Below are 14,702 nucleotides of genomic sequence, written 5' to 3'. Positions count from 1 at the left end.
TTCATTAGATAGTTACTGTCAAAAAAACAGGATGGGAAAAATCTAAAAGACTGAATTATTTCTAAACTCATGTTTCATATTGAAATATTTATAAAGTGGACCTAGAAGGAAATGTTAAAAAAAAAAAAGTGAAACAATCCAGTTCTGAAAAAATATATATTTTTGTAAAATTTAAAGCTTAAGGTTATTGTTTTTATTCTCCTTTCCTTTAAATGTCACACATAAAATTTTCATTCTTCCACCCCAGCTATGTTGGCATGATTAGAATTATTTTTTCCTTTAATTTTTTTTGATTCAGAACCAAACTTTAAGAAAAAAAATATATATATTAATCTCTCATCTCTATCAGGAATTATGATAACTGTCTGTCAAATCTTTGTAACAATATGAGACAGCTCAGCAAGACTGAATTTCTGTGAGTTTCTTGAGCTGCTGAATTTCATAGTACCTTGTTCATTTCTAGTCTAAACTTATATTTAACAGAATTTAAAGTAAGATTTACAGAAAAATAAATGAGCAAATCCTTGTTTCCAAAATGTGAGGAATGTTCCCATGAAAAAAATCTTGGAAAGACTGGGTTTACTTTTTCCGTTAGAAATTGCCAAGAGAGTTACAGTATCCCTTTTTACCTTTTATTTCTCTGAATTCTTGTTTTCCTGTTCTCTTGGCTCTCCTCTTTTTTTTTTAAAGCACATCTCTCTCTAACACATAACCAAACATGCATGAGGTCCCTATAGAAAATCAAAACGTTTACCATGCAGATGCGCCTGTCACTACCCCAAAAAAAAAAAAAAAAAAAAAAAAAAGCATAGCTCTCTGCAACCAACCATCCCCGAGCCAAACCACAGAAGAGCACCCTAAATGAGACATAGATGCACAGGGACAGGAGCGGCATGTGCTGTGACCCTGCTCCTCAGGCATCCTCTACCATCCCCGTTCCTGTGTCTGAGCTCAGGCATGGGACCCTGCTCCCAGCCACCTGCTGGCAATCTCAGTCCCAGAGGTATTTAGGGAAGCATCCCTGCTTAGCTTCCTGCATCCAGCAGATTTAAAGAAAATGAGGTGTTTATATAGGACCTGGGCATCCAAATATCTCTGGGTGTTTCTACAGTGTCCATGAATTTGGCTCCCAGGTTTCTTTACCAAACACACTGTCTTTGTACTAGTTTTCTTTTAGGTTTTCTCTGGGGGGAAGAAAGCTTCCCCAAAGAAAAAAAAAAACAGTTGTGGGTATAGTTTGCTTTATTAACAGCAGTTGTGGGCAATATAAGCAAGCACAAACACAAACCTTTCAAAGACTTATTGTCATCTTACACAGCCATTCAGCACTGTCCCAGCAGCCGTTTTACTCGCAAACACTCTGCACAGGATGCATGCAGTATGCATCCTCAGCATTGTATTCCCAAAATACTGCATTATTGAGCTAGAAATCAGCCCTTACATCCTTTCAGGAGCCTGGAATTTTAAAATCACGGACAAAAATAAAATCTAGAGTATATCTAATCTCTCCTATTATTATTATTATTATTACTATTATTGTTGTTGTTGTTATTATTATTATTATTATACTCTCTAATTTCAAATCTTGCTTACAGAGATCCGCTGTAATCCTCTGCAAGCTCAGCAGAGCATGTGTTTGTCCCCAGCCCTTCCGTTCATGTTCATTATGACACCTGAGGTGGGATCATGCCCCCAGCATCAGAGAAGTGTCCCTGGTCTCTGAGACAGGACGGGTTTGGGGACTGCCCTGTGCTGGTCTCAGGGCTCTATGGAAGAGCTGCCTCCCTTCCCCTGGAGCTTGTTGCATTAATGGGAGAGAAACCCAGAGCTGTGTCCTTTGTAACACGGTGATTCCCCCCTGTGAACAGCTTGGAGGAGCAGCAGTGAGAAAACAAAATGCTATGGGAAAACACACTGGCTGCCTTCAAACTTCAAAACAAACAAAGTAATGAGAAGCACTGCAGGAGAATCCACTGGCAGGAAGGAGTTATCAGCCTCCTTTGCTCTTCTTTTTAATGTAAGCAGCTTTATCATTAATTGCTATTTACTGCAAATGCTGAAATTGGTTAAAAGACTAATATGCTGCACTGAAACAATCTTCATTCAGCTATCTCAAAGCACAGTGTGCATGGGTGTGCATGCAAGCATATGTGCACACACTTCCTTGGGCATGTTGTGTAAGCAAAAGCCCCATATCTGTGTGTAGGAGAGGGGAAGAGATAAAATTAATGTATTCTTCCCTTACATGTTCCAGCAAAAGGCTAATTTCAGTGGTGGATTTAGGCAAGGAGAGGAGAAGTTAATCTAGGTCAGACTTATAAACACAGAGCCATTTTGCTGGGGTGGTGGGGAATTAAATGCAAATGGGGGCTGCTTTTGCCCAGCACTGGAAATGTAAAAGACTCAGCACTGCTGAACACCAGCCTTTGGGAGCTATATTTCCTGAGGACACGGGTTGCTGAACTCTTCCAAAAATCCAGATTTTTCCTTGTGCCAAACTTGGAGCCAAGTTCCCCGAGTGGTTTACATCCCCTGTGCAAGCCGGAGGGCTTGGAACCGCAGCTTTGACAGAAGAAATTCAGCTCCTCTGCCCATGCATTTAAAAAGCTCTTCTGGAAGATATCAGCCTAAGTGACCTGCCCAAGGTCATATATAACACGGTGGTGACAGCATCGGGATTGAACTATCTTGCGACGGCGCTGCTTTATTCACACAGTGCTGTTGCATCCCAAAACAGCCGCTGCTCCCTGTCCGCTGCTGCCTTCCACTCCTTATCGCAGTCTCCTTAGAGACACATCTGTCCTGTGCTCCGTAAACCATAATATACCCATAGTCTTTTATTCACTATCCATCACCGTGCCGTTTTATTACAGATCCCTGAGTTACCCAGCCTAGCCTACAATCTGCTTATTCCTGCCTGCCATTCTCCCTTTTCAACCCTCACCTCACCTCTCAGCCTTGGCAGTGTTTTAAGTCTTCCAGGTACTTGAAATGCAGGGACAATTCTCATTCCCTGGGGCAAACCCAGCAGAATTTCACCAAGGCCAGTCTGCTAGTCTCTCTCTCTCTCTTTTCTCTATTTTTAATGCAGATGGTTGGAAATCAGAACCTAGCACTGGTCTCTGCAGTCACATTTGAACCAGCCCTTCAAGAATACTAACTCACAACTGCCATTTTAAAGCTCTGATTCCCATTCTTGCTGTCTATAAATTTTCCTTCCCCTCCCTCCTCGGCTCCCTTCATTAGAAATCAATCTTCCAATAATGCAGGTAAACTGCAATCCTACCCAACAGCTACTTTTCTGCATACATCTTTCACATGCATTTTGCAGAATGAGAACTCCCTTGTCCATCCTTCCCCTTTCCAGCCAAGCCCGTAAGCACAGTAATCATCACACCTACAGAACACCTCGTTGGCAGATTTGCACCTGCCTGTCACATCTCTCTGCTGTTTGCAAGCCAGGAAGCAGAGGAATCATTTTTCTCGATGTGGCAATTTGTATCAGCATTCGCACTTGCCTTGCCAGTGAACTTTGTGTTCCTACCTGCCAGCTCTGCCTCCCTCCGGGCCCCAGCCACACATCTCCTGGAGCTTTATTCCTTCTACATTACGTGCTCTCGTCACAGCCATCAGCGTTTCTTCCTCCCCACCTTCCTGAAGGAAACACATTTTTACTACTACCTATCTCAGCCTTAGGGCAGCTGGCTGGGTTAGAGAGGTCTCTGCACACCTTGCGATGATTGTGGCCACCAGACACTTCAGAAAATGTCCCCTGCCAAGGCTGAGCACCCGTCTTTATATGACAGCCCATGTACCCTTTGCACAAATGTCTGACTTTGGCAACAGGGAAATATGGCTGATGTGAGAGGAAGGGTGTGGAGAAAGGCAGGTTCCTCCTTCGTCCCACCAGTGTGGGCCTGCTGGGGGTAGAAGACAGTGGGCAGGAGGCAGGATTGTGCCTGGCACATGACACAAGGACGGGTCTCCATCTGGTGGGGGGCATCTTGACCCTCTGGTGCACAGGGGAGAGGAGATGGGACACAAAAGGGCTCCTTCACTGTTACCTCTCCCCTGTGTTGTTCCTACCAGGGCAATTTGGTTGAACTTTCAGGTGCACCGGGTCTTTTATCCCTGCCCCAGCCATCCTCTGTCAGCTTGGGCAAACTCTTTAAGATGACATTTCATAAACGCCATAAAGGCTGATTATCCAAGTGTTCAGCATACCCCACTGCAATATTTAAGGCCCTGTTTTCTCAGATGTTCTGTTCCCTTGCCATCAACTACTTCAAAATCAGCTAAGGCCAAGACCAAGCTCCTATTCCTGCAAACTGAAATGCTTCCACTAACTCTAATAGGATTTGAATTGATCCCTGAGCCTTGTGCTGCACTTCCCCTCGTAGAGAGTAGAGGTGATGGCATTCCCTGCCTCTTTTCCATCTCCTCTGTCTGCACTGGAGGCCCCTGAGGGCAGGGAGCTTGCAGCTGTACAGCACCCAGCACGGGGAGACTCCAGGCTCCTCGGGGCTGCGCACCATCCTGCAGATAACGGCAGCGATGGAGGAAGCTGAAATGTGCAGCTCAGGGTCACTGCAGCTGCTTATAACCACCCATTTTATGTCCTGCTTCAATATCTACTGTAATCAGTGAAATTACTTTTGTGGGAGTTGACACAGAAGAAGAGATTGTTGGATTGATATGCTGTTTGGCATTGGCAAAAACCCTTTTATAATACCTTAATCCAGCACCAAGAGAAGCAATTTGCTAATCTCTTGCTGACTTAGCTTCTAGCAGGATCGGCCATATCCAGTCATATTACCTGGCCAACCATATTATGTTCTTACTATGCAGAGAGAAAATGTCCTTCCTGACCCCAGAAGATGGTCAGCTTTTGCTTTGAAGCATGAGATCTGATTACCATTGTCCTAGATTGCAGATCTGCAAACGCTATTAATTGCTACAAAGTTACGTAGCCTTTTACACTTCAAATCCGTCCAGACTTTCATCTCAGCGACTTTCTGCAGCGGGGAATTGTGTAGCTTCGCTATAGGCTGAAGAAAGGAGTATTTCCTTTTAATTTACTTTAAAAGTTGTGCCCTTTAATTTTGATGTGTCCCCTTGTTCTTGTATCATCAAAGCATTAAAACGTTTCTGATCACTTTTCATTCTAACCTTCATATACTTTTGTGCTGGAACCCAAATGTCCCTTCTTACTCCAGCTTTCCCATACTAAATAAACTATTCTTTCCTTATTTAACTTGGTAATATTTGTAAAGCAATTTAAAATATATTAATATAGTTCAATTATAATATCACTTCTATTTTCAGTCCTTCCTTTTAATGTCTCAAGTATCCATCTAATTTGCCATCAATCTCCATTGATTCTCCTTCTGATGATATGTTAGTCTTTATAATATCCCAGGAAATGTTTCTTCTGCCTTCCTGATCAGCATTTTGGAACAAAGAAACTGAACTCCAGCAGATCACAAACATGATTCACTCTGCATTCAGCGTGTGTATGGATTTGCAGTTGCTTAGACTTTGATCTTGCAGTCAGGTTTCATTACATCCATTGGACTGTAATAAGGAATTTATCTATGAAATTCAGACCACAGGATTGGGCCCTTTGCAGATATGATTACGCTGGTTCTGTGACACTTGATGTCTAAAAGCAAGCCTACATTCAGTATTCCTTGAGCAATATTTAAGCACTCAGTTACGTACTCTGCAGGAATGGGGCCTGCAAGCCATGGAGACATGGGTATGATGTGATGTCTGTCCAGTCACAAATAGGGCAGGAATGGAGAACAAGAGACAGTTATCTACTCTTTCTTGTCCAACCAAAAGTTGGAGGCACCCAAGGAAATTATGTGGTAGCTCTAAAAAAAAACAAATGAAGTACCTCTGCACATGACCCATACCTAACTTCTTTGATGCAGGATGTTGTGAGAACTAAAAACAGGAGTGCTCCAGAAGGAATTAGCCATGCTCACATGAGCTAGGCCTCCTGGTGACACTGCACACAGCTGCCGTGAGACATCAGTCAGCTCCGCATGTCCCCAGCCAGCCGGCAGGTTGTCCCAGGGGTGGCAGCACTCATCCAGGCTTTTCTGATCCCTTCAGTGTCCACCACTGACCGTGGTGGGACACAGAGTCAGGCTAAATGGACCTTTCATTTCATCCAGGATGGCAGTTCTGGTATAGCTCTTACCCTGTCATCCTGTCTTGGTGTCTTAATCAAGGGACTTTTCTCGGCTTTTGATGGTTTGTTACTTCTTTGAGCATCCTGTATTTATTTTTGCCATTCTGCAGAGATATTCTGTTCCTCCACTTTCAACAAATGTTGCTTTTTCCTGGTGTTTTGGTCAGAGCACTTCTTAGTTGTTCCCAGTTTTAACAAGGCCTGACCCAGTTCCATCATCAAATCGTACCACTCCCTCCTCCATTTCACTATCAAACACCTAGAGCAGCACACCCAGATCTGATCACTGCCTTTTGCCATTAACTTTTCTCTCCTAAGAAGCAAATACAAGGATTGATATGTATATCTATAAATGCACACAAAAAATAATTTTATACAAATATTTACAAGAACTCAAATTACAGCTAATAGTCTACTTTAAGCCAACATGACATAAATATTCTTGCAGAATGTTAATGGGTGGCAATCTAACCTGCCTGGTTAGATTTATCTACTAGCTAGCTTAAAATACGGTACAGCAACCCACCTTCATTTTCAAATCCTTTCTAGCTCTCTCTACGAGAATGGTCATGGCAGATAAAAACATTACCAGCATTCTCGGGCATAAAAGAGTGAAGCCTGGAATTGTTTTGCAGAAACAACTTGGAATTTGGACGACATGACATAAGCAATTCTAGAAATAGCTGCTGGTCTTAAGGCTACGTTACGTGTCCCCGTTGCTGCTTTAGGTCCGTTCACAATTTTAGCACAAACGTTGTGCTGTCTTTGTTAGCTCTCTCCTTTCTACTTTCTCAGTATTTCTCAAGCATTCTTCAGGCTCACCTTGTCTCTCCTACGCTCTCCCTGCTCCCTCAAAACACACCTTTGATTTTTACTGAAAATCTCCTGCAGCACAGAGCAGCACAAGAAATGCCTGGAATAACACTAGCATCCTCATATTCTAGCAAGGAGGTGGCCAGAGCCAGGAGGGACTTATAGCCACATATGTACCCCAGCATATGCCTCCGGGTTTCTCTACCCGCTCACCATCTGTACCTGCCTGAAGAGCAGTCACACGCCAAAAGCAGCCAGGCTGTTCCAGCACTCGTAGCCTCACTGCTGCTTATTCCACCTGTCCCAGAAGCCCAGCTAGAGTTTCTCCCCTCCTCATCGTGGTTCTCCTGCCTCTCCTGAATTTGGCCTCCTCCCCAGGGTCACAGTTCAGTTCCTTTTGTCCTTCCTTGGTTAGTTTTAGCTTCTTTGCACTTTTCTAACGATTGCTCTGAACTGCTGAACAAACGTCTTTTATTTATTCTTCTGGTTCTGGCAGCCCCATCTGGAATGTATAGCCTGCACAAGGCAATGGTTTTAAAGCTCATCCTCCCTGTCTTCCACCCTGCTTAGCAAGTCAGCATCCACAACTGCAAGGATAAATTATCACAAAGGTCTCCAGTGTTTGCAATGTATCTGACAACCTCATGCACTGCTCCAGCGGGGTAAAGAGATGGCTAAATGGGAGCAGTTTTGCCGACTCAGGACTTCTAGCCAAAACTGCATCCAAAATCGTGATGGACACAGTAGAATCTAGAGCACAGGCCAGGTTCTAAATCATGCTCTAAATCAAACCCTAAGATAGAGATCCTCACTCACCATGAAGCCATTTAACTCCCCTGGCTTCTGCGGGCTGTGATGATTTACAGCAAGTAGTTCTTGGCTTTTCACAGGTACTCGCTGTACGACACCCATTCAGCTTTAATATGCATAGATGCAGAAGTCTACGCTGTAAGAAGTCCTGCCGTAAGACTCCAGGCTTTAACTTCTACAAGCACTGGGTGAAAAAGCACACTTTCTCCCAGGAGAGCCATGAGCCAGGTTCCAAGCACGAAGGGACTGCAAGAACCCAGCTACTCTGTGGTCTCAGACCCCCTTACTCTGCTGGAAACCTGTTAGTACAGAGGAATGGATGGGAGTGTGAGAGATCCCTCTGCTCCTGTTTATTTTATTTTATTTTTTTCATTTACAACAAAAAGCCCTGGAGCAAATTTTCTGGAGCTACTCCTGTGTGTGAGAGCTTGTATAGCTTGGTTTGTGTCATAGCCTGGTATGTATCAGTGCAGAGCTGGTTTTGTTGCAATTGCGATTTGTTAATGTTGGGAAGGAAAGATATCACTGCGATGGCATTACTCTGTTAAACAGAGCCCACTGCTAATGCATACAGAATATTCTTTCGAGGCCTTGAAAGCTGTACTAGTGCTCCTGGCACCTGAACTTCTACCTCTACCCAGCCTTTCTGTCACCAACACAAACAGTAATAACAACAACGCATACAACATTAACAATACAAACACAACGCCAGCATGCATCTGGCAAAAGCAATTCACTCCGTCCTCCCCTGGAGGCCATCTGGAGCTGGGTTAGATTCTCTGCTCTGATCAGCTTCTGCGGCTCTGCCTTACTCGTAGCCCTACTGCCAGGGTAGGGGCGCTCCATCAGCAATGAAACTGGTTGTTTTTATGAAGTAGGCAAGAGGAATTATTTGTGTGAGAGTCGAAGTGTTGTAGCTCCTGTGTCAACACCTCAAGACGTGCCATCAGCCGAGCTGCGGGGATCTCGGTGCCACCACGGTCCCCGCTTGTAGCCAGCGCTGAGCGGGCCTGTCAGGGGACATAGCAGCAGCGCTGCGGTAGGTATGTACACTCTGCCAACTGCACCTTGTGGGCCTCTATGACATGGGTTACAGCACATGACGTTGTGAGAACAAATAGCAAAAATAAATAAGAATCTTTCTCTCTCTCCTGTGATGCTGCTTACAGGCCTTCCTGCCTCCCGGCTGCAAGAAAGCAGCGCTGAACAGGGGGCTGCAAAGGTGCAGGTGTGTTGTAAGGCTCCCTGGCTCAAGCACTGAATGGATCCAGGGCCTGACCCTCAGCCACTTTTCCAAATGACATGCTTGTGACAGTTCATGCCACCTTCGTTTAGGATCTGATCCAGCATCCCTGAAGTACATTTGAGTCTTTCACTAGTTTTCAGTTCAGTCGAAATCAGCTGCTCCTCTGATTTCTGCTCTTTCTCCTGTCCCTCCCACTAGTCCCAGCATTTTTTCTTCCATGAAATGGTGTTGTTCAGCCCCTCGTGTCAGCAACAGCTGTCCTACGCCTGCTCCCAAACCCCGCTGAACATCACCCGATCCATCTAGTCCAACTCTGCCCATGCTCGGCTCTCTCTGGACAGAGGAACCCAGGAGATACATCCGGTTTCCTTCCCCAGGCCTCCCTGCTTGATAACGTTTCCCTTTCCCACACCGATTACAAGCCACATCCCTGTCCGACCGAGCTCCGCTCCCAGCACCTCTCCTGGATGTGGCACAGCGAGCGCGGCAAAACCTCCCAGGGCACCCAAAACACCCCGGGGCTGCCCCCGTAGCCGGGAGGAGATGCTCTGCCCTGACTCAGCTCAGCACCAACGGTAAGCCAGCCTCCTATCCTGCCCCGGGCGGCAGCCATCTTCCAGGCAAGAGGAAGAAGCACAGGATCAGACCGTGGGTTTATTTAGAAGCTGGGTCTCTCCGTGCGTGGACGTTCTCCCTTTTTGAGAAGCTGCTCTTGTGTGGCCTGGAAGGAAATGGGCCAAGGTCCTTACGGTTGTTAAAATCTCGTGATACTTTTTGTGAGAGGGATGGTGTAAATCAAAGCGCAGGGCACCAGCTACCTAACTCCGGGTAATTTATATTCTGCCTCGCTAAGTTCATCTCTGCACTTTCAATGCATGAAGCGATTTTTCACTTCCCCTGTAGTATTTGCTGGCACGGAAAAGCTGCTGGGCTCTGTCCCAGAAGTAGCTGCATTTCATCACCGGGCCAAAGCCTCCTGCGCGCATCGGGCCAGATCCTGGGCAGGATTCCCGCACCCACCAGCGGGGCTCTGCCGCCTTGCAGCGGGAAGGATCCGGCCCCAACCCATTCAGCTGCACCTGGCCTCCTCGGAGAAAAGAGCCCTGTTCTTATTTATCCCTCTCCTCCCCGGTCCCCGGAGCGTTATCAGCGCTTGGCTCCCTCTCCGCGGGGCCGGGGCAGGCAGGGGGGAGGTGGGAGCTTTCCCCCCCGGCTCGGCTCGGCTCGGCTCGGGTGGACTGCGTGGAGCCACAGCGCCCCCTCCCGGGACACGGCGCCGCCGCCCGCCCGGCGGCTCCGCGGAGCTGCGCGGCTGCGGAGCGGGTCCCGATCACGGGGGGACGGGGACCGGGGGGGGGGGGGGTCCCCGCTTAGTTCTCCGCACGAAGCGGCATGATGCTCGGTGCCTAGGTGATTTTCATCCTCGTTTCCAAGCTTAGGGGATTTTCATCCTCTTTTTCGAGCTTTGGAGATAAATATATATATATATATTTTTTTTTTTTTTCCCTTCTTTCTGAACCTTCCTGCGTCAGCTGCTCACACGGTGCCGACACCAAGCCCTGGGCAGACTCTAGAAATCCACATCCATCCATTTCTGGGGGTGGGCAGGGAGCCAGCGCGAACGCACCGGTTCCCAACCGGAGCCAGTTTCTGCAGCGCTTTCCTGAGCAATGCACTCAGCGCAGGCACCGGGACTTCTGCCTGAGCAAAGACAGAGGGATTTGGCTTTGAAGTATTTCTGTTACACAGACAACAGCAATTATGGTCTGCTGGCAGACCCGCTACCTTGTAGAGGTTAGCATCAGCCTTACGCATACTTCCAATGTAGTAAACAGTGAAGGTGAGGAGGGAACAGAGCTATGCTCTCCATCACCTCTCTTTTGGGATACCTTTTTACCCATAGCAAGCCAATTCACCATATGTTCCTCCCCTCCAAAGTTTTAACGTGGACTTTAGTCGGCCCCATTCCATTCCTGCTCTCGGAGAATAGCACAGCCTTCTTCCTAGGCCCGATGGAAAGAGGGGAAGGGGAAGAAGGTCAGAGGGGGGTGCTGGTTAAATACCTCTAATGCCAGTGACATCATCTCCCCCGTGTGTACTACGCCAGTTCTGACCGGAGGAGCTTGCAAAGGCAGATTTGTATTTGTACTCTAAGGATGGGAAGGTTTTGCTCTGAACCTAGGTATGGCTGAAGTGGAGCCTGCGCTGTGTATATCTAGCTATGGATGCATATGCGGTTTTGTTCACACTCACGCTCAGACATGGAAAAAGCAAATGTGACTCCAGCACAGCACTTCACGTTCTTACAGACTGTTCCTTGACCAGAGAGGGTATGACGGGTATGGGAGTGCCACTGCTCCCCTAGCAATCCCCTGGTCCCCTGGCTGCTGCCTCTCCAGTAGCAAAATCATTACAGAGTTCAAGGGAACATGCAAAGAGCAGTAAAACAAACACAGACTCACAAAACGCCTTTTCTGCTGTGTGGCAAAGGGCTTTGGAGCCAGACAAACCCCAAATCGATGCCTGGAACCAACTGTCAGGGAGAAGCCTACGACGAAGGTGCAAACCACCTACAAAGAGACTTGCAAAGAAGACAGCGTGTGCACGCTCGTGTGAATGTCTGAATCCTTGATTCACATAATGAGAATATCAATGCAGTCCTGCACATTACAGTGCCTGTTCGCGTGGAGATCAGGACTGTGTGTCTGTGCGCAGGGGAGCTGCGGGGCTGTGTAGCTTCCATGGGGGAGCAAGACTGAGCTGCTAGGCTTAAGCACGGGGTTTAAGCATGTGTTTAAGCGTGCCGGCTGTACGAGTTCGGCAACATGTGCTTTATGTGCTTAGTGTGTACATGCGTGCAAGGAAAACACGACTGCTTCTCTATGTGCTGTGTGGGAGGGAGAGAGCCTGGGTTTGTCTGTCTGTCACTCACAAGCAGATCTGATCAATCTTTTTCCCTTTTAAGGAACAGAAAAATTATATTCTCTTATATTTCTTTTGCAAAAGCATCGTCTCCTCGTTACTTGCTGCCTCCTCCTCTTGCTAACCCTCAAATACTTCTCCACAACTCTCAGAAAAGCAGCTTAACTGCCATTAACAAATGATTATTATGCACCCAGATGAACAGCCAGAGTAAAGCACGAAGGATCCTTCTGTCCTACCTAGTGCAGATGTCACTCACAAGGCTAAAGCCACACGTTGAGACTGCCAGCGTTTCATCCGCCGCTTGTTTCTCTCCATGAAAAGAAGACTGCATCTAAGAAGTGACCCCCTCCTCCTTTCCCCACTCCCAAGCAGAAGCACAGAGGCACTCTCCGAAGCCAAAACACGCACTCACACCTACACCCACCTCTCTTTGGGTCATTGCTGGGTCTTTAGCCCTGGGCTGTGCTGGACCTCGGGGTTGATGCATTGGCGTGGAGATGCCCTACATCCCCCTATTCCCCATGGGTTGCAAAAGGCAAAGTTACGCTCGGCAGCAGCCTCGCAATCAGCGCTGAGAGCCGGGCTGGGGGAAACCAGGCTCCTGCGCTGTGGGATGCGGCCCCCCCCCCCCCCCCCCCCCCGCCATCGCTGCCCTCCCCCGGCTCTGTCGCTGTCTCCCCGTGCCCACCAGAAGTCGAGGCAATCAGCCCAGTGTGGGATTCAAGGCGACAGACTTTCCTTTTCCTCCGCGATTTGCTTGTCACTTGCTAAAGCGGAGCGGCGGATTAAGTGGAGATGACACCATCTCCTTGGGGACGGTCCCCCCCCCCTCCGGGCTGTCTCGATACTCCGGAATACAGATGGAGCCTGGCTGCATCCCACCCCCAGCTCACCGCCAGCCCAGCCAGCCGGGGCTGAGCCCCCACCGCCAGCATCCTCCAGGGGCCTCATCCTTCTCCAGCCCTCCCAGTCCTCCCAGTGCCGGCCAAGCTCATCCCCACGCACACCCCATCTCTAACCGGGCTGCAGGACTTCTCCCAGCCGGTGTGTGTCCCCCCCCCCCCCCCGGGAACTCCGTGTTCCCCGAGCCGGGAGGGGGGGGACACAAAAGGGTGCGGGGCTGGGGGAGAGGTGCCGCGGGCGTTACACAACGGGGGGAGCCCGCTGGGCGCCGGGGCATCCCTGCAGCCGCAGCGCAGCGCTCGCCTTACCTGCTGCTAATGTCCCTCTCTGGAGGAGATCCGGGCGCCCGTGGGTTTTATTCGGCTCGGTAGGAACTTGGGGGAGAGCTTCTCTGGCCAGCTTGCATACTGGGTGCTGGTTTGGCAATGCAGGCGTGAAAATCCTGGGTGTCTAGCAGTCCTTTTCATGCTCAGACAGAAAATCCCCCTCCTTGATCCAGATCGCGGGCATTAAGGGCAGAGGCAAAAAAAAAATTAAAAAATCCTTTTTTTTTTTTCTCCCCTCTTTTCGCTTTCTCTTTTTTATTCTATTTTTTTTTCTTGCCTTTTCAGTCCCCTTCCCTTATTCCTGCGCCCCCCCCTCCTCTGCTGCTCAGTTCGTAGCCATCGGGGGAAGGAGCAGAGGCAGCAGGGAGAATGGAGAGGGGGTTAGAAATAAAAATGAAAAGGGCTCCAGGAGGGAAGCGAGAGGCTGGGCTTGTCACCGGAGGAGGGGCTTGGAGCGGTCTGGAGAGGATGAATGGGGAAGAGGAGAGCAGGGAGGAGCCCCAGCCTGGCCATTTTATTCTAAGAAGTGTTTTGTACATAATTAGGGACGGGGGAGGGGCAGGCGGGGGCAGAAAGGAGGGACTCCAGCTCCGGCCAGGCGGAGGCTGGGCCGTGGGAAGGGAGGCTGAGACGGGGAAGGGCCGCTGGCAGGGGCCGTGGGGGGACCGAAACTTGTCTGCCCCCCGGATGTGGCGAGGGGGATGCAGAGCAGCGGGCTGAGATTCCGAGCGGCCCCCACCCGTTAAATCTTTTATTTTTTTCCCCCTTTTTCTCCCCCTCCCTTCCCTCCCCTATTTTCTCCTTACCGGAGCCAGGCAGCGCCGGGCCCCATCCTTTGACCAAGCGGCTGCGGGAGGCAGGGAGGGCTGGGGGGAGGTTTGGGGGGGCTGCCCCCAGCCCCGACCCCGCCCTGGGGTGCCCACCTCCTCTCGGGGAGGGGGCTCAGGGGCCGACCCCCCATCCCCCCGCCCCAAACCCCACTGTGGTTCAGCACCGCGGAGAGCGGCGGGGCTGGGGGGACGCCGAGGGGCCGGCTCGCCCCCCGGGCTGGCCTGGGGTGGTGAGCCGAGCCGTGCTGAGCCATGCTGAGCTGTGCTGAGCCGTGCCGAGCCACCCCGGGAGCCTCCTGGTTCGGCTCCGCATCTGGGTCCGCCTGGCACAGCCGGCTGCAATCCCACCGTGGGGTCGGGGAAGGGCTGGGAATGGGGTCTCCTCCTCCTCTGCTCTTCTCTGGTTCAGATGAACAGGATGGAGCTCTGGGATTACCCGAGTGCTTTAAAAATATATAAGAAAGGCGAGGGAGGAATGAGTTGGAGACGGGTGTGCCTCAAGGGCATCGCCCACCCAGAAGGATCTCAGCAGCTCAGCAAAGGCAGCCCAGCGCAGGAAGAGCATCCAACACTCCCTGCCGTTGTGCGAGGCTCCTAGACCCCTCAGACAAATCACTGGCTGTGCTGTGCTGTCAGAAGGGAAAATATTC

At 49.3% G+C, this 14,702-nt stretch overlaps 1 protein-coding gene across 1 annotated transcript in view; it reads right to left on the bottom strand.

The window, feature by feature from the left end:
• BRINP1 (BMP/retinoic acid inducible neural specific 1) overlaps nt 1–13,625 on the bottom strand; it is an 86,904-nt gene extending 73,279 nt beyond the window's left edge. Inside the window, exon 1 of the mRNA XM_013182934.3 lies at nt 13,205–13,625. The gene's annotated coding sequence lies outside the window, so the exon portion shown is untranslated. The remainder of the gene's footprint in view (nt 1–13,204) is intronic.
• Nucleotides 13,626–14,702: the final 1,077 nt, after the last annotated feature.

The sequence above is a fragment of the Anser cygnoides genome, chromosome 20 (assembly GCF_040182565.1).
Source record: "Anser cygnoides isolate HZ-2024a breed goose chromosome 20, Taihu_goose_T2T_genome, whole genome shotgun sequence".
Lineage (NCBI taxonomy): Eukaryota > Metazoa > Chordata > Aves > Anseriformes > Anatidae > Anser > Anser cygnoides.
Note: the sequence above shows the minus strand (reverse complement) of the source record. Positions and strands in the feature narration are given on the sequence as shown.